Consider the following 18,150-nt stretch of genomic DNA (forward strand, 5'->3'; position numbering starts at 1 on the left):
TCGTGGGTTTCCAAGACTGTACCCCTTTAAGGGCATAGAACGCTGCTTGCTTTTCCCACAGCTTGGCTGGAGTTTCTGAGCTGCTGACTTTGTGCTTAGAAACCCAATGCATACTCATCACTCCACCAGGTTTTTAAACAACTGAAAAATAACGGAACACTAATAGCAGCGAGGTATACACACCCAGAATCATCTACAATTTGAAATTCAAAAAGCAGAATTTACATAAGCCCCAAATCCAGAAAGGTAAGGAAGTGAGGAGGACTGGAAATAGAAATCCACAGGAAGTAGGATCAGTGATAATAAATTTGGGAGAGTACAATCTATGAGTTGAAACAAAATGTGTATGAATTTTTTAATGGAAAATCGATCTGTTCTGTATACCATTAGAGACTTCACAATTCAAGTTAAACAGCAAAAACTGAAATGTCATACTTAACACAAATCATGCCTGCTATAGCAGATTTTCTTTAAAATTATCAACATAAAATTTCATGAATTTAATTATTATTGTGCAAAGCCCAAATTATTATGTTTTTATTTAATGTAATGACCTGAACTGATTGTTTAAATAAATTCAAAGATAAAAGTCAATTTTTTGTTCTTGAGAAGCTTGTGGATTTAAAAAGGATAAAATGATATTTCTCTCTATATAAAAAACAACATCACTGCTATTGCTAGGAGTTGTCCATTTGGCTCCAATACCCATTGAACCGATGTACAACAGAACAGAGCATTGCCCAGTCCTGAGCCGTCCATCCTCACAACAGTTGCTGTGTTTGAACCCGTTGTTGCAGCTCGTGTGTCAATCATCTTTATCACTTTCCTCTTTCCACCTATTCTCTGTCTTATCAAACATGAGGTCTTTCTCTAGGGACTGGTCTCTCCAGATAAAATGTCCAAAGCGCACAAGGCAAAGACTGGCCAGTCCCACTTCTAGGGAGCATTCCGTCTATATTTCCTCTAAGACATATTTGTTTGTTCTGGCAGTCCACGGGTACTTTCCTTATCCTTCACCAATATTCTCCAAATGCGTCAATTATTCCACAGTCCCTTTTATTTATTGTCCAACTTTCACATATATTTGAAGCAGTTGAAAATACCCTGTCAGGGCACCATATTCCTCAAAGTTAACATCTTTAAGAATGGTCCAAACACCCAGTCACTCGATAGGAGAACGATGAGATGTTCTGCTTCCACAGAGATTACAGCCTCAGAAATCAACAGTGACAGTTCTGCTCCGTCCTATAGGATTTCTAGGAGTCTGAATTGGTGCCCAGCAGAGAGCTGGTGCGGCGGATTCACACAGTGCAACAAATGCTCTGGTTTCCTGACTGCTGCTACTGTGAACACTGTTTGTGGATCCAGGTCAAATGAAATCATTGATAACCTTTATTTTTTTCATGTATCATGATGTTACCTATTGGTCCATGTTGTGAGGACGTTTATTTTCACTACATTGAATTGTAGTCCATACTGAAGGCTATAGTTTTTCAACTTCATCTTTAGTGCTTCAAGTTCTCCTTGTTTTCAGCAAGCAAGGTGTGTTACTTGCATACTGAACATTATTAATAAACCTTCTTCCAGTTCTAATCCCAGGTTCTTCTTCATATAGGGCAGCTTCACAAATTATTTGTTCAGCAATACTAATTGGATAAATAGGGCAAAAGAATTTATATCTGACATGTACCTTTTCTGATTTTAAACCACGTAATAACCATTTTTTTTTCTGTTAGTAAGAATTATCTATTGGCCTACATGTTCTGGAATACCCATTCTTTATAATGTTATCCATAGTAGTTATTTTTTATATTCGATCCAGTAGAACATCTTTCCATAGTCAGAAAAACACAAGCAAACATCTTTCCGAGAGTATCTTCTTTCAGCCAAGAATCACCTGCATTAGCAATGACATCCTTCATCAGACTTCCTTTTCTGAACCTGGATTGAATTTCTGGTAGCTCCCTGTTGATGTGCTTCTGAAACCATTTTGAAATGTTTTCAGTGAAATTTTACTTGAATTTTATTTTGGATTTCTGTGCTTAACATTTTACCGGAAGCTCGTGCAGATATTGTTACAATTCACAGCCCCATTAGATCAGGCGTAGTTGTGCAATTGTTGCCATCATCATTTACAATACATATTAATGATGCTGCTTGATAATTTTCTAATTCTGCTGGATCACCTCTCTGGAATGATCACACATATGGATCTCTTCCAGTTGTTTGGCCAGGTAGCTCTCTTTAAAATTGCTTTACATTTAACATAGAAATTTTACTTGGTATTTTGTCAATTTCCAGAGACTATTTTTCACTAAGATCGAGCTGTTAGGTAATCCATGGACTTCTAGCCCCAAGGTCAATGGTTCAAAACCACCAACCCATTTTTAGGTTATAAAATTTTGTGTGATTAGATTATATCCATCTGGTTGATTCAGGATAAGCTCTCCATTTCAAAGTCCTCAACTTCAATCACAACTGCAAAGGCTCTTTTTTTGTTTTCTACGTAAAATTCACAAGTTCAGTGTTTAGGACATGGTCATCTGTGAAAGTCATTATTTCACTTTCTATAATGTAGACGGTCAGTGCTGGGAAAAGACTTGTTTGAATAGAGAATTAGTGACTTTTTTTTTTACATCATCTCTACAATGGGCTCTGCTGGTGTAGGGAGCTACACACAGAATTGATAACCACAAGGTCTGTGGGTCAAAGCCACCAGTAACTCCTTGGGAGAGTGAAGCTCTCTGCTCTTGTAGAGATTTGAAGTCTCAGAAATCCATAGGGCAATTTTACTCTGTTCTGTTGGCATGCTATGATATAGATCTGATGCCGGTAACTTTGGAAGAGAGGCAAAGGACAGTGTAAATTTGAGCTAGGATTCTGGTATTGAGAATATAAAGAAGCAGTTGGTATAAAAGACATGTTGAAGATATGATAGATAGATTTTGAATATAAATAGAACTTCCTAGATACTGAATGAGGATAGAAATAGAAATAGAAATGTCAGAAGAGTACAAGGGTTAGAGAGAAAAATATGAATTCCAATTAGAATTTGTTCAGTTTGGTGTGCCAGTAAGTTATTCAGGCAGAAAAATTCAACAGGCTGTTGAAAGCTAGAATCTAAATTTGGAATAAATTTGAAGCCTAGAAATATTAAAGATATAAGCCTCTGATACAGATGCTTACAGAAACCTCTACTGATTGTGTGATATATCAACCTGCATAAAACATCTATACATAATGCTCATTAGAAAAATGAAAAGCTGATTGCTTATTTTCAAAATCATTTAATTAGTAGAGAAAATTTGGTAGTCCTCATATGCCACTCCAGTTGATTATATATAGTTATTTTAGGTTGACAACATTCACCCTGATATAAAAATATAAGTTGGCATTTCATCATTGCCTCACCCCCAAATTTCAGTGTGTTTTAAATTTCCTTGAAATTTTTTAAGTGGTTAAATTCATTTCAAATAAATATTTTAAAATATAAAAGGCTAATATCTCAGTCAAATATTAAGATATTGAGGTTTGCCTCTAAAAGGCAGCAATTGAGATAGAATCATCTGTATTTGATTTATGGTTTAGTCACCTCTTTCCTGGCCATTTGCCCATGTTGTTCTACCATTGCTCATTGATGTTTCATTGAACTTAATAGAACATCAGGATATGTTTTATATTCAGAAATAGTTAGGATGGTGCCCTATTGAGGGTTTTTTAAAACTGTCCAGTAACCATCAAACGGGCAATTAAAAGAAGATGTGGTAATGCTAGAGAAAGAGTATATTGTGTGAAGATTACCTCAATTTTACATGTTTGGGTTTTGGTTTTCCCCCCCACTAGTTAGTTCCAGGGAAAGAAGGCAATGAAATAATTGCAGCACTGGGGAAAGAGAAAGGCAGAAAAACTCACATTTATTTTTCAATAGTTTCAAACTTCAAAAATATTACACAACCATAGTAGTCAAAGCAGCCTGATGCACTCTGACATTGGTACAATGATAGACACGGACTAATGAAACAGAACAGAAAACCAAGAAATAAATATATCCACCTACAGGCTACTGATTTTCCACAAAGGACAAAAAAAAATTAGATGGGAGACAACTTAGTCAACAAAAGCTCATGCAAAGCTGGGCTGCTATCTGCAGAAGATTAAAATGGGACCCAGGCCTCCTCCCATGAACAAAAGTGAATTGAAGGATTACATGGCATAAATGTAAAGGATTACTGATAAGAAAATTGGGACATGCCCAGAGCAGCCAATCCACATGGCTGGCCCCACTAAGAGTCACGACACCCTTCACTGACCCATAGCCCTACAGGGGACAACACTGTAGACACAATGTGGGAATTGTGCCCAATCTGATCCCACCACACTGAGGCAAAACACTAAGGCATCCAACAGAACAGCAAGGGGAGCAGAGCAAAAAAGTCCCCAGGGAATACCAGAAATAGACTTTTGGGCCAGGGCTTGGCATCCCATCAGACTCAACCAGAAAACACTCCTAAAGGTCAACAGTCCTTGAACTAACTACAAGCTTTTCTTTATTGTTGTGTTTTTTTGTCATTGGCTTGTTGGTGTTGTTGTTTTATTTTATTTTGTTGCTTGGCTTTACTCTGTCTTGTTATTGTGCATGTTATTATCTCTGCAGATCTGTCTAAATAAGATATGCTAGATGAACAATCTGGAGGAGAAAACAATGAGACCGACAGTTCTGGGTGGACATGGGAGAGGGGGGTCGGTGGGGGAAAGGAGGTGGTGTTAACAAACTCAAGGACAAGGGAACAAGTGATCCAAATCGGTGGTGAGGAGGGTGTAGGAGCCCTGGTAGGGCATGACCAAAAGTAACATAACTGAGAGGAATTACTGAAACTCAAATGAAGGCTGAACATGATAATGGGACAAGAGGAAAGTAAAAGGCAATAGAGTAAGAGGTAGAAGCCAAAGGACATATATACAGGTCTAAATAAAGGCATGCACATATGTAAATATATTTATATATGATGATGTGGAAATAGATCTATGTGCATATATGTATAGGTTAAGTATTAAGGTAGCAGATAGACATTGGGCCTCCACTCAAGTATTCCCTCATTGCAAGAACACTTTGTTCTATTAAACTGGCATTCCATAATGCTCACCTTCCTGACACAATCACTGAAGACAAAGCAGGTGCATAAGCAAATGTGCTGAAGAAAGCTGAGGGTGCCCAGCTATCAAAACATATAGTGCCAAGGGTCTTAAAGGCTTGAAGGCAAACAAGTGGCCATCTAGCTCAGAAGCAACAAAGCCCACATGGAAGAGACACACCAGCCTGTGTGATCATGAGGTGTTGAAGGGATCAGGTAGCAGGCATCATCAGAACAAAAAATCTTATCATTGTAAATGAGGGGGAGTGAAGAGTAGAGACCCAAAGCCCATCTGTAGGTAATTGGACATGCCCTTATGGAAGGGTCTCCAGGAGGAGACGAGCCAGTCAGAGTGTGATGTAGCAATGATGAGACATACAACTTTCCTCTAGTTCCCCCCTCCCCACTCCCACTATCATCCCAATTCTACCTTACAAATCTGGCCAGACCAGAGGATGTACACTGGTACAGATAGGAACTGGAAACACAGGGAATCCAGGGTGGATGATACCTTCAGGACCAGTGGTGAGAGTGGCAATACCGGGAGGGTGGAGGGAGGGTAGGTGGAAAGAGGGAACCGATTACAAGGATCTGCATGTGACCTCCTCTCTGTGGGACAAACAACAGATAACTGGGTAAAGGGAGATGTCGGACAGTGTAAGATATGACAAAATGATAATTTATAAATTATCAAGGGTTCATGAGGGAGAGGGGAGGGAGGAGGGAGGGGGAAAATGAGGAGCTGATGCCAGGGGCTTAAGTGGAGAACAAATGTTTTGAGAATGATGAGGGCAATGAATGTACAAATGTGCTTTACACAATTGATGTATGTATGGATTGTGATAAGAGTTGTATGTGCCCCTAATAAAATGATTTTTTTTAAAAAGGAAAGAAAATTGGGACAAACTTAAGGGCTCTACTGCAGGGAATATGCATACAACCAAATTTAATAAATGAAACCTATTAAAAATAAAACATAGTTACATATCAAAAGACTTCATCAAAAGTGTAAAAGTAGAGCCCATAGACTGTACACTCCTAAAAATTCTTTAGTAAAGACACATGGACAAAGGACTAATTACTAAAATCTATAAAATTCTGCAATTCTTCAAGAAGAAAAAAAACAAATAATCCAACTAAAAGTGGGCAGAAGATACTAATGGACAATTCATCAAAAATAACACAAATGGCTAGTAAACACATGAAAAAATGTTCACAATCACTAGCTATCAGGGACATGCACATCAAAACTACAATGAGATATCAACTTAAATCTTTAAATAGAGCCAAAAAAAATCAAAAACAGTATGAAAAAAACAAATAACGGATAGGGTACAGAGGTTTACAATGCTTATACATTGCTTGTGGGTTGTAAACATGTACAACTGTTGTCGAAAGTGACACAGCACTACATAACATTACGGGGAGTACAAATACCATATGACTCAGCAATACTGCTGCTGGGTATATACCCCCAAAGTAAGAGACAAGACACGAACATATGCTCCCTCATGGTCGTAAAGCATTGCAAGAAGGGACAAATCGCCTAAACGCCCATCCGTCGAAGAATGGAGAGGCAGTTGTGCAAAGAGTACAAGGAATTGCTACGTGGTTTACAATCAGGCAAGGTATGTGTCAGGGGTGTATCCTGTCACCAAGCTTATTCGATCTCTATGCAAGCACATCCTCAGAGAAACGGGCTTAAATGAAGAAGAATGTGGCATCAGGATCGGAAGAAGGTTTACTAACAATCTGGGATATGCAGATGACACAACCTTGCTTGCTGGAAGTGAGGAGGACTTGAAGCCGTTGATGATGAAGACCAGGGATTGCAGCCTTCAGTATGGATTGCAACTCAATGCAAAGAAGATGACAAACCACAGAACTGGACCCGCAGGTAAATGGAGAAAAAGTTGACATTGTCAAGGTTTTGTCTTGCTTGGATCCACCAGCAATCCTCTGGGAAGCAGTCATCAAGAGATCGATTGCAGGAAACCTCTTCAGAGCATTGAAAAGCAAGGATGTTAATTTGAGGACTAAGGTGCACATGACCCAGACCATGGCACTTTCAATTATATATGAAAGTTGAACAGTGAATATAAAAGACTGAAGAAGAATTAATGAATTTGGATTGTGGTGCTTGAGAAGAATATTGAAAATGCCATGGATAAACAAATCTGCCTTTTAAAAAGTGTGGTCAGAGGCTCCTTAGTGACGAGGATGGCAAGGCTGTGTCTTTCGTACTTTGGCTGCGTGGTCAGGAGAGAGCAGTCGGTGGAGATGGACAGCATGCTTGGTAGAGTGGAGGAGCTGAGAAGAGGAAGGCCCTCAGGGAGGGGGATCGACACCAGGAGTTGAGGAGTAGGAACAGCTGCGAGGCTGCTGCAGGGACAGGCAATGGTTTCCTCTGCTCGGTGGTGCGTAGGGTCCCTTTCTGTATCAGGACCAGCTAGAAGGCTCCTAACAAGAACAGCGGAAGTGCGGTTAACAAACTAACTCTGGTAATGCACACAATGAATGCTATCCATCCCTAAAAACTGTGAAACCACCAACCACCCTCTGGCAGAGATGTATCTGGAAACCATTATGCTGATCCTTGTCAATCACAAAAAGAACACAGATTTTATGAGACCACGACTCTACGCATCTGTTCTCAGGTCATATAACCTTTTAATCTGAGCTCTCAAGCAATGAGGTGATGTGCCTACTGGATGCTCATGAACCGTATAGCCACCCCTTGTTTGTATAGTGAGCCCTGGTGGCATAATGGGTATGCATTGGTCTGCTAACCACAATATCAGCAGTTCAAAACCACCAGCTCCTCTCCAGGAGAAAGACAGGGCTTTCTACTCCCATAAAGAGTTACAGTCTGGAAAACCCACAGAGGCAGTTCTGTCCTGTTCTCCAGAGTTGCTTGAGCTAGGAATCAACTAGATAGCAGTGAGTTGGGGTTTGGCGCTTTGTATCTGTACATCTTAAAAACACACTTCAACAGAGGCGGCCTTACCTCAGCTGGGGTCATTTTCTCATGCTGAGGGGAGAAGGCAAAGATTAATCAGTTCCTGCTATAAAACATTGTTCTATGGTTCCCCCAAATCAACAGGCCCTCCTATAATGGAGTGAGCCTGAGTGGAAATTCAAGTCCAGAGGTGAAGTGGAGGGTAAGTCTGTCTGGGAGAAACTGATTTCACTTTTATTGGTTGGTAAGCCAGGTAGAGAAGCCTGACAATTTGGAACACAAACATTTAGCATTATTTAACTATTAGCTAGTAGGAGAATCGGTCCAGTATTATGTTCCTAACCGGGCACTTTTAGCCTTTCTATCCAGCCCTTGGTGACGAAGAGGGCACGCTTTGGACAACTGGGCCCTTAGATTCTGCCCTTTTGGGGTACACAGCATTTTCATAGGCCAACCAGAAGATCTCATATGGAAACAGCACTAAATGAACCAGACTTTAACCCTGAACTCATTGGGCTAATTATCATCTGCTTCTTCTCATACTGAGGCATTTCAACCTTAAGTCCAAGAGTCTTTCAGTTCCTTTCATCAGCTACAGGGGAATTCATGGTGAACATTTTCGAATACATAGTTGCTAGGCTGTCAGAGGTTCAAATCCACCAGTGTGGTAAAAATAAACAATTGCTGGGCTGTTTTCTGTTCATTTCGTGACCCTCAGCTATTGACAGCTAGGTTCCTGAGTAGGGAAATGGTGAAGGTGCTTGGCTGCCAGCGCAAAAGTTGGCAGTTCCCATTTACCCAGATTCACCTCAGAAGAAAGGCCTGGTGGATCCACTGCTGAACAAAATAGCCACAAAAAGTGCTACGGACACAACTCGACTCTGACACGTATGAGTGTCCCCGAGCTGAAATGGACTGTGTGGCACATCAGCTTTATAAAGGAGCGTTAAGACAGTGGCTGGAACTTAAAGTTAATGATCTCCTATGGCCTGGGGCTAAAGGGCATCGCACTAGGAGGACTGACTCTATCAACACTGTCTAACAGAGTCTGGGGGCATTTTTATTCATTAAAAGCTGGCGAAGTAGATTTAGCAAGCTTGGTTATCAAAAATCAGTTGGCTAATTTGAGGAGGAGAAAATGCTTTAGGCATCTCCTCCTATAACTTCCCTACACAGAACATGGTGGGGAGACAGTCTTAGCCCCCAGGAGATTTTTGGCAATGCTTGTAGACATTTCTGGCTGTCAAAACGATGGAGAGGGTGTAACTGGCATTTAGTGGGTAGAGGCAAGAGTTGCTGCTGTTCCTCATGTCATACACAGGCCATTCTCCTATAACAAAGAGATATGCAGCCTGAAATGTCCACAGTGCTGATTTTGAGAAATCCTGGACAAGAATCTTTCTACTTCCTTGTCCTCCCCCTTTTCGTTATTTAAAAATAATGTCATTTTTGTTCTGTTCTGGGTAGATCGGTTATGAGTCAAAACTGACCACTATTCATGAGTCTTGGAGCTCCACCACCTTTGACTCCCGTTATACTTAGGATGGTGTTCTAAGGCTCTTAAATTTAACAGCAGGACTTGGGATGCTACAATTTAAAAGGCAGTATTCTTTGGAATTGGCTCCTTTCTTTCCCTCTTCTCTGCAAATAACTAGACAGGAAGAGAAGGTTATCCATAAGCAGAATTGGAAAGGATCTGGCCTGCTTGGAATCCTAATTTTAGGGCCTCCACTGGTGTTTGTCGTCATGATCGAAAGTGAAAGCTGTACTCAGTGCAGGAGAGCAGCTTTACCCACACAAAGGCTTGCAAAGGTGGAGCGGTATCCGCTGGGGTATGCACTGTACTATGTTTAAGAAACAGATTTGAACGTAACATTTGAGCAATATTCAAACACAAAGTGAGTGAGGAAAGTGAGAATATCTTCTTCTATAAAAACAGACAAAAGGTCTGTGCAAATTTTATTTTATAATTATCAATTTATTTTGAAAGGTACAATTTGCTGAATATATTAAGTGGACCCGTGGTGTTGTAGTAGTTAAGTGTTGGGTTGAGAGTCTCATTGTCAACAGTTCAAATCACTAGCTGCTCCGCAGGACAGACTGGGCTTCTATTCAGGTAAACAGAATCTAAGCACTCCACAGGGACTCACTATGGGTTAGCATTGATTCAATGCCAGTGAGAACTATCCTAAATGCTTTTATTGACATTATGAATGATTATATCCTCTTTTAGGTTTAAAAAATAGCATTAAAGATAATGCAAAAAAATCAGTGTATGAACTGTTGAAAACGGAGTGAAAATAATCTTGTCACAAAAGGCATTGAAAAGTATCACAAGGTAACAGAAATAAAAGTGCTTGGCAAGGATCCAACAACAGATGATAAAAATATTAGTAGTAATCTATGAAAAAAGGGGGAGTTATTGTGATATATTTGGGGCTTTAATTTAATAAAGAAAAGCCCACCAATAGTCATTGGACACCCAGTCAGAAGGCCCACAAGGAAGAGACGAGCCAGTCACGGTGTAGTACAGCACCCAGGACAAACACCTCCCTCTAGTTCTTCAATGCTTCCTCCCTCCCCACTATCATAACCCCAGTTATAGCTTCCAAATCTGGCTAGACCAGAACATGTATGCTGATACAGATAGGAGCTCTCAACACGGGGACTCCAGAACAGATAAACTGTTCAGGACCAATAAGGGGAGCAGCGATACTAGAAAGGTACGGGAAGGGGGTGGGGAGTAATGGGGAACCGATCACAATATTCAACATGTGCCCCCCCCCTCCCAGGGGGATAGACAGCTGAAAGGTGGATGAAAGGAGATAGTGGTTGGTGTAAGACATGAAAACAAAAAGAATAGTTTATAATTTATCAAGGGGACATGGGGGAGGGATGGTTGGGGAGAGAGGAAGAAAGTGAGCTGATATCAATGACTCAAGTAGAAAGAAAATGTTTTGGAAAAGAGGGTGACAAAATATGTACAGATGTGTTTGACACAATGGATATATATGTATATATATATATATATATGGATTATGTTAAGAGCTGTAAGATACATCCATAAAACAACATTTTAAAAAGAAAATTATTTTGAGAAATGCCTTGGAGATATATCCAGGAAATTTTATGTAAAAATAAATCTCAAGTAGCTCCAAAAAAGGTGCAACAAAAGGATTAAGAGAAAGATTAAGAATCATTTGTCTCATGCAGTGAGGAAGACATTTTTTTGTCAAAAACACAGAAATCATGAATAAGAGCATAATCATCTACAAATTAAATCTTTCTTTATAGAAAAATCACCAGAGAGTGTCAAAAGTTGTGAATCGGGTAAAGAAAATATTTGCCTCCCATATTTCATATAAAATAATTTCCTTAATATGTTAAAAAAAACCTTAAAATCAGTTTTAAAAGAACATCACAGTAGAAAACAGAGAAAAGTATAGAGGCGATCAATCAATATATAAGAATAGGTTAAAACTAACTCATAAAGAAATACAACTGAAATTGCAGTAGGAATACATGTTTATGAAAGCAACAAACAATAAAAAGATTTCTAACATCCAATATGTAAAATCATAGTTTACAATCACAAGTGCTTAAACATCATTTAACCAGAGTTGTCAAAACATTGTTGCACACTTACACACTGGGATACTGCACAGCTCTTTGGGAGACTGACATATAATCAGCAATACTGATGCGAAGCAGTCATTGCCGGATCTTCGCTAAATGTGTTTCAATGACAAGATGCTAAGCACTGAATAGTGTGGATATATTGGTTGAAGACACTAGTGAATGATCTTCATTTTAAGATAATGGAGCAGTGATAAAATGCACACAGCTGATGGATCCAGGTATTTTACAATAATAACTATGAGCTACTGTACATTTCTCTGTGAAGAGAGTCCGTGAAGTGCTCGTGCTGTCTGTATTGGAGTGGGATGAGTAATGGGCCGTAGGACCAGCCCTAGGATTAAGGGAATGGGATACCCGGAAACAGAACACTGAGACTCACTGACAGTTAGTTGATTTCAATAGTGACTCCATTGGAAAGAATAGTACGGCTTCTTTGGGTTTCTAAAACTGCAAATACTTATGGGAACAGCAAGTCTTATCTTTCTGCTGTGCAGCAGCTGGTGGGTTTGAACCACTGACCTGTGGTTAGCAACTCAGTGTGTGTAGTCCACTATACCACCAATACTCATTGAGTGAGATGCCTAGGGTGAAAAATGTAAAGAAGCAACCTCAGAAGCAAGTACTTAACTTTTGAGCCTCATTCACCTCACCCTATTCCTGGACCTTTTATTTTTATTTATATGTTTTTCAGTTCGATTTGAATTATTTGATATGAAAGTTTAAATCAGTTTTGTAATTAAAATGAAACTCCTTGGTAAAACTTGATTTTAAAATAAGGACTTATTAAATGGACTGATGATAACATTCAAGCACATTTAACCAAATCAAGCACAACTATTTTAAATATTGCTATGGAAGAAATTTTAAATTCCTTAGATATTATTGAAAGTTAGAATATCACTAAAGAAAGAATTTCTACCATAAATTAACATGGGGGGAACTCTTAAGGGAGCCACAGGCAGACAAAAAAAAGAAAGAAAGAAAGAAAGAAAGCCAGAGAGAGAGACAGGGACATAGATCTGGGAATGGATTTTGGGCTCACACTAAATCCTAACTCTAATCCTAACTAAGAACAATTAGGCCTTACATCATGGCCCTGCTTAATACTCACCCACAGGAAGGGAACACAGAAAGTATGGGTGCTATAGCTAAGTGTATGAAGAAATTAGATGATGCCAAGCTGTATTAGTCCAGGTTGACTGGAGAACAAACCCAGGGACATTCTTGCATGTTCAAGAGAGAGCTTTGTATTATAGAGCAATTGCATATCCCAATGCAGTCCAGGTCAAGTCCATACATTCAATATTAGCCTACACGTCTGATACTAGTCTATAAATTCCTCTTCAGATTCAAGCAGCACATACAGGCTGGTGGGTGAATAGTCTTGTAGACCCAGTGCCAGTAGAAGCATCTCAGCACTGGTGGGGGACTCTACATGGCTCCTCAAGGGGAAGCAGAGAAAATGAAAGAGAGAGAGAGAGAGGCTTGCCTCTTCTGAAGGAAGACTCACAAGAGAAGAAGTTCCCAGAATCCTCATGAGAAACCCATGCTCACAAGGAGGCATCATCAGGCTGTGACCTGATTGACAGGCTAGACTCCACCTCTTCACTCTTAATATCCTCAAGTTGACATGAGATTATGTAACTACCACACCAGCTCTAAGATAAAATAGCATCTGGATCTTAAAGGCTTCTTTCCAACAACAGCCATCTAACGGGCATGCCAACAAAGCCCACATAGAAGAAGCACTCCAACATCAGTGACTGAAGGACTGTGTGTCATATAATTCTGAAGCCAAAGAGGAAATAGTATCAGAGTCCTAATTGCGAGATGCTTGTTTGCAGAAGGCTATGGATGACAGTGGGAGCCCGAGATCATACAGGTAATAACCCTCTGGCAATTTCTCTCTGTAGATAATTGAGGGGTGGGAATAAACTGGTTATCAAACAGTGTGCCTTGGAGAGATGACCTTAGGAGATCAAAATGATAAACCTGACTTGAACAGTTAATACCTTGTCAGGTGATCTCTCCCACACATGTTGGGTTTGATATGGTTTTCAACATTTTCTCTGTGTGTATGTGTGTTTCTTTCTTTTTCTCATTTTGGGGTTTAATTCGAATGTATTTTGTTATTGGGATAGCCTTCTTAAACTTCTTGGTATATGTCTTTCTGTTTTTCAGTACATGAAACCCAGGATTGGTGAGCCTAGAGAGACAGCAAGCAGAATGAAGGTTCCCTGGGGGCATAGAGAGGGAGAGGGGTGGTTAAAGGGGAGATGATATCAAACAGTTCAAGAAGAAAGAGAGTGTCTTGAAACTGATCTCCTATAGTATTACTTCAAATCACCTCTCTGTATTACTTCTAATAAAAAGGTTTTGGAAAACTAAATAAATAAATGAAATAAAAAATAGCCCCTCTGGTGTATACATCTAGATTTATGAATAGATTATTGTAATTGATAATAAGATGGGCAAAGATGTACTGGACACAGGAAAACAAGTAAAGCAGGCATGGCATTTTAAATTTCAGAAATGAAGTAGAATTCAAGTTAAAAGATAAAAGGACATTTAAGATATTTTTTATTTGGTTAAGGTAGGCTCTATGTTGTCAATGCCCATACATAATAATGAAGGCATAAATTCAAAATCAATGAATTAAAATGGTTAAATAAATAAAGAGAAATACCGGTAAATGCTTTTTTGTAGAAACGTTGGTCAAATCTCTTATTGGCTATAGGTAGCTCAAATTAGACAGATATTTACACACAACAAAGAACTTAGGGAATTGGATAAAGGTCAACAGAGTTTAGCTAACATAGGTAAGCTGACGACAGGCTCGTTCTCAAACATTTTTAGAATATCAAAAAATAAAACTAATTGTAAATGAAGTTATAAAAACATGAAAATATCCCCAATGTAGAAACTATAGAAGTCAGATTCTTTGGTTGCATTGAATCACATAAAAAAAGAGGACCTGATGCAAAGGGCTTAAGTGGAGAGCAAATGCTTTGAGAATGATTGGGGCAGGGAATGTATGGATGTGCTTTATACAATTGATGTATGTATATGTATGGATTGTGATAAGAGTTGTATGAGCCCCTAATAAAATGTAAAAAAAGAAAAGAGGGGAAAAAAAGCCACCATGACCAATTTCAAAACAAAAAGAAAACATTGTTCTTCACTAATTTGAGGTCTTTTGGTTTTTTAGCTTTTTAAAATCTACATATAATTTTAGTTTTCTCAAATATATATATTTGTGGCAAAAGAATCCTAAAAGTGTTGCATTAAATTATTTCTAAATATATTCTCTCCCATGCAAAAAAAAGATTCTAATTACTTTAAAATTAATATATGTAGATCCCACAAAAATCTTGGGCTTAACAGAATTTTACATCAGAAAGTGAGGATTATTTATAGAAAATGGAACATGGGGACAATAATTTTCAAAACTTGTTAATTGTGTCCAAAACTGAATTCAAAGGAAAGATTTTATATTAAATTGCTTTAATATTTGACAAAGCAGAAATAATAATAATTGATTACTTATAACAAATAATTATAGGTAAAATGATAACATACAACTAAAACTCCTAAATAGGCATATGATCAGTAATGAAAATAGAAAAAAATTAATAGAAAAATGGGATAAGAATAAATTATTAAACAGAATGGTAGGATTGAAAATGTTTTCATTAACATAAAAGGTACAGCACAAATTTTAGAGATTGTATTCTCCATTTTGCACAGAGGAAGTGTATTATGAAAGAGATGCTGCTGCTGCAGTTAGGTGTCCTAGAATAGATTCTGACTCATCGGAATCCTACGTACAAAAGAAGGAAACACTGCCCAGACATAGGCCTTCCTTGTTATGTCTGAACCCATTTTGCACACACTGTACCAATCCATCATTGAGCACCTCACTGCTTTCTGCTGACCCTCTACTTTACCAAGCATGAGATCCTTCTCTGAGAACTGGTCCTTCCCAATAACATCTCATAACCAAAGTACACGAGATGATGTCTTGTATCCTTCTTTCCAAGGAAGAGGATATTCTGGCTGTACTTCATTCAAGATAGATTTGGTTATCTGGCAATCTATGGTCTATTCACTTTTCTTCACCAACACTATCAAGTCTTCTCTGTTCTTTATTAATTCTTTAGATTCCATATCCATATGAGATGCTTGAAAATACCACAGTCTGGGTCAAGTGCAACTTAGTCTGCAAAGTGACATCTTTGTCCTTGACCATCTTTGTCCTTGACCATCTTTGTCCTTGATCATCTTTGTCCGTGACATCTTTGTCCTTGACAGGTCTTTAGCAGTAGATTTTCCCAATACAATACATTGTTTTATTTCTTGACTATTGTTTCCATGAGCATTGATTGTGGGTCCAAGTAAAATGAAATCTTCTTGGAGTATGTCAACACTTTAAAATGATATTGCAATATAATACAATAAATACAGGACAATGAAAAAGAAGTTTCTCATCAGACAGCAGATGTTTGACTATCATCTAACTGTAATAAGTTCAATTATTAAACAAGAAAGCTAATCTCATCATTTTGCAACGGCTGCTTCTCTTTCTGTTAGTATCATTGGTTTTAAAAAAACAGAGTCTGAATTCCTACCAAAAGACTAAACATACACTTCAAGTCTTTTCCCTTCACTCTCTGTCACCCCACTCCTTGCACCATTGCCCTGGATGAGCTATTTCATCACCGAATCACCCATTTTTCGGGGACTCTTTACCCATACAAGGTTATTATAATTTTGGACAAAAAATTCTGTCTAGTCTGACCATTTTAGATTTGGGTGAAAATGACTGGGCTACTGAGTAAAGCTGATGCAAGAGTCCTTACCTGGGATTCTGGATTGGGAAGCATGGACGTGGGTTCGGGTGGGAAGAGATGGAGGAGCAACAGAAGGGCTGTTTGGCAGAACGAGCATGGATGACACGCGGAGAGGTGCAAGGCATGAGTAAGTAGAGTTCATGTCTCTGAGCAAGATTATTTCTGACATGTAGACATAATGCCTTTTGTGCGTCCTGTGAGATACCTCTATTTTTTCGACATTTTTATTGTTGCACAATTTATATGTCACACAATTCAATCACTCAATCGTTCAATCATTTAAAGGGGAACTGTACAATCAGCAGCACAGCTATCTTAGAACACACACACCTGCTGCCCCATGGTTAAATCACCTTTAAAATTAGTTGTGCCATCATGATCACTTCTAGTGCTCCCTTCCCTTTCCCCTCCATTATTTACTCCTGAAAGTCCCTTTTCCTCCCAATTGCCCCTCCCCCACCCCTGCATGACCTATACCGGTTACATCATAACCTCTTGTATCAGTTATTATCATATATCATATATCCCCCGGTACTTCACTGCTGAAACCCAACAAAAAACAGTGAAGAACAAAATACACTAAGGTAGTCAGGTCAGATCATACTGATATAAAGACAACGTGGGAGAGGGAGAGGAGTCCTGTGGGATACCCCTGTGTTTGTAAGGAAAGTTCATATGGATTTCTGTTACTTGTGACCAGAGTTTGGAATAATACATGCCAAATATCAAACAATTGTAGAAAATTACACAATTCTTTTCTTGAGCTGAAGGAGTTCTATATGCAGATTAGACTCATTTAGAGCGACTGTAAGAAGTCATTGCTTTTTAGATTTGGGAGAGACCTTTTTAGGAGCCCAAATCTGGAGAGTGAAAGTGATTAGGCTAATCAGTAAGTTCAGCTTGCCAGAGTCTGGTTTTCACTGCTCTGCACTGCATTGCCCAATCTCTTGTTTTATTTCCTTTCTGTTGGCTAGCTAAATCCTTGGTTCTGTCTCTTGGCTTATTATTCTTTTTGCTGGTTCACATACCTTCTTTTTCCTCCTATAAGGAATATGGTCCTTCCTTTCCTTGGCTTTGCATTCAATGGATGTTTTCAGGCCAATATTACGTTTTATGTATCCTACTCTCAATGTAGTAGAGTACTCGTTGCTTTCTCCTTTTTATGGAGTCAAAGCCACCTTCTTGAGCTTCCTTAAGGGGCTTCCAAACTCCAAGAGCTGCCTTAACGAGGCCTTAAAACTGTGAGCAGAGGGCAAAGCAAGGTTTGAGACATATACTGAATACAATGGCACGTCATTCTTTATAAAAAAATTATGACCCTGAAGTAGCTATAACCCTGAAAATTAAAACAATGCAGAAATGGAATGAGCTAGCAATTGGATTTATTCAATATGAATCAATCTGGGTGTGTATTGCAAACAAAAATCAGGCTAAAAAATTGGGTAATAATGAAATTTGACTACAATTTTACCCTGCTATCTGAAAGGAGAGCATTCCTATGAAATCTTTTAGAAGCTGAAATTGGTGACTCTGCTGGTATTTGAATTCCTGGTAGCATAGTTTCCAACAT

Source organism: Tenrec ecaudatus, chromosome 3, assembly GCF_050624435.1.
Source record: "Tenrec ecaudatus isolate mTenEca1 chromosome 3, mTenEca1.hap1, whole genome shotgun sequence".
NCBI lineage: Eukaryota > Metazoa > Chordata > Mammalia > Afrosoricida > Tenrecidae > Tenrec > Tenrec ecaudatus.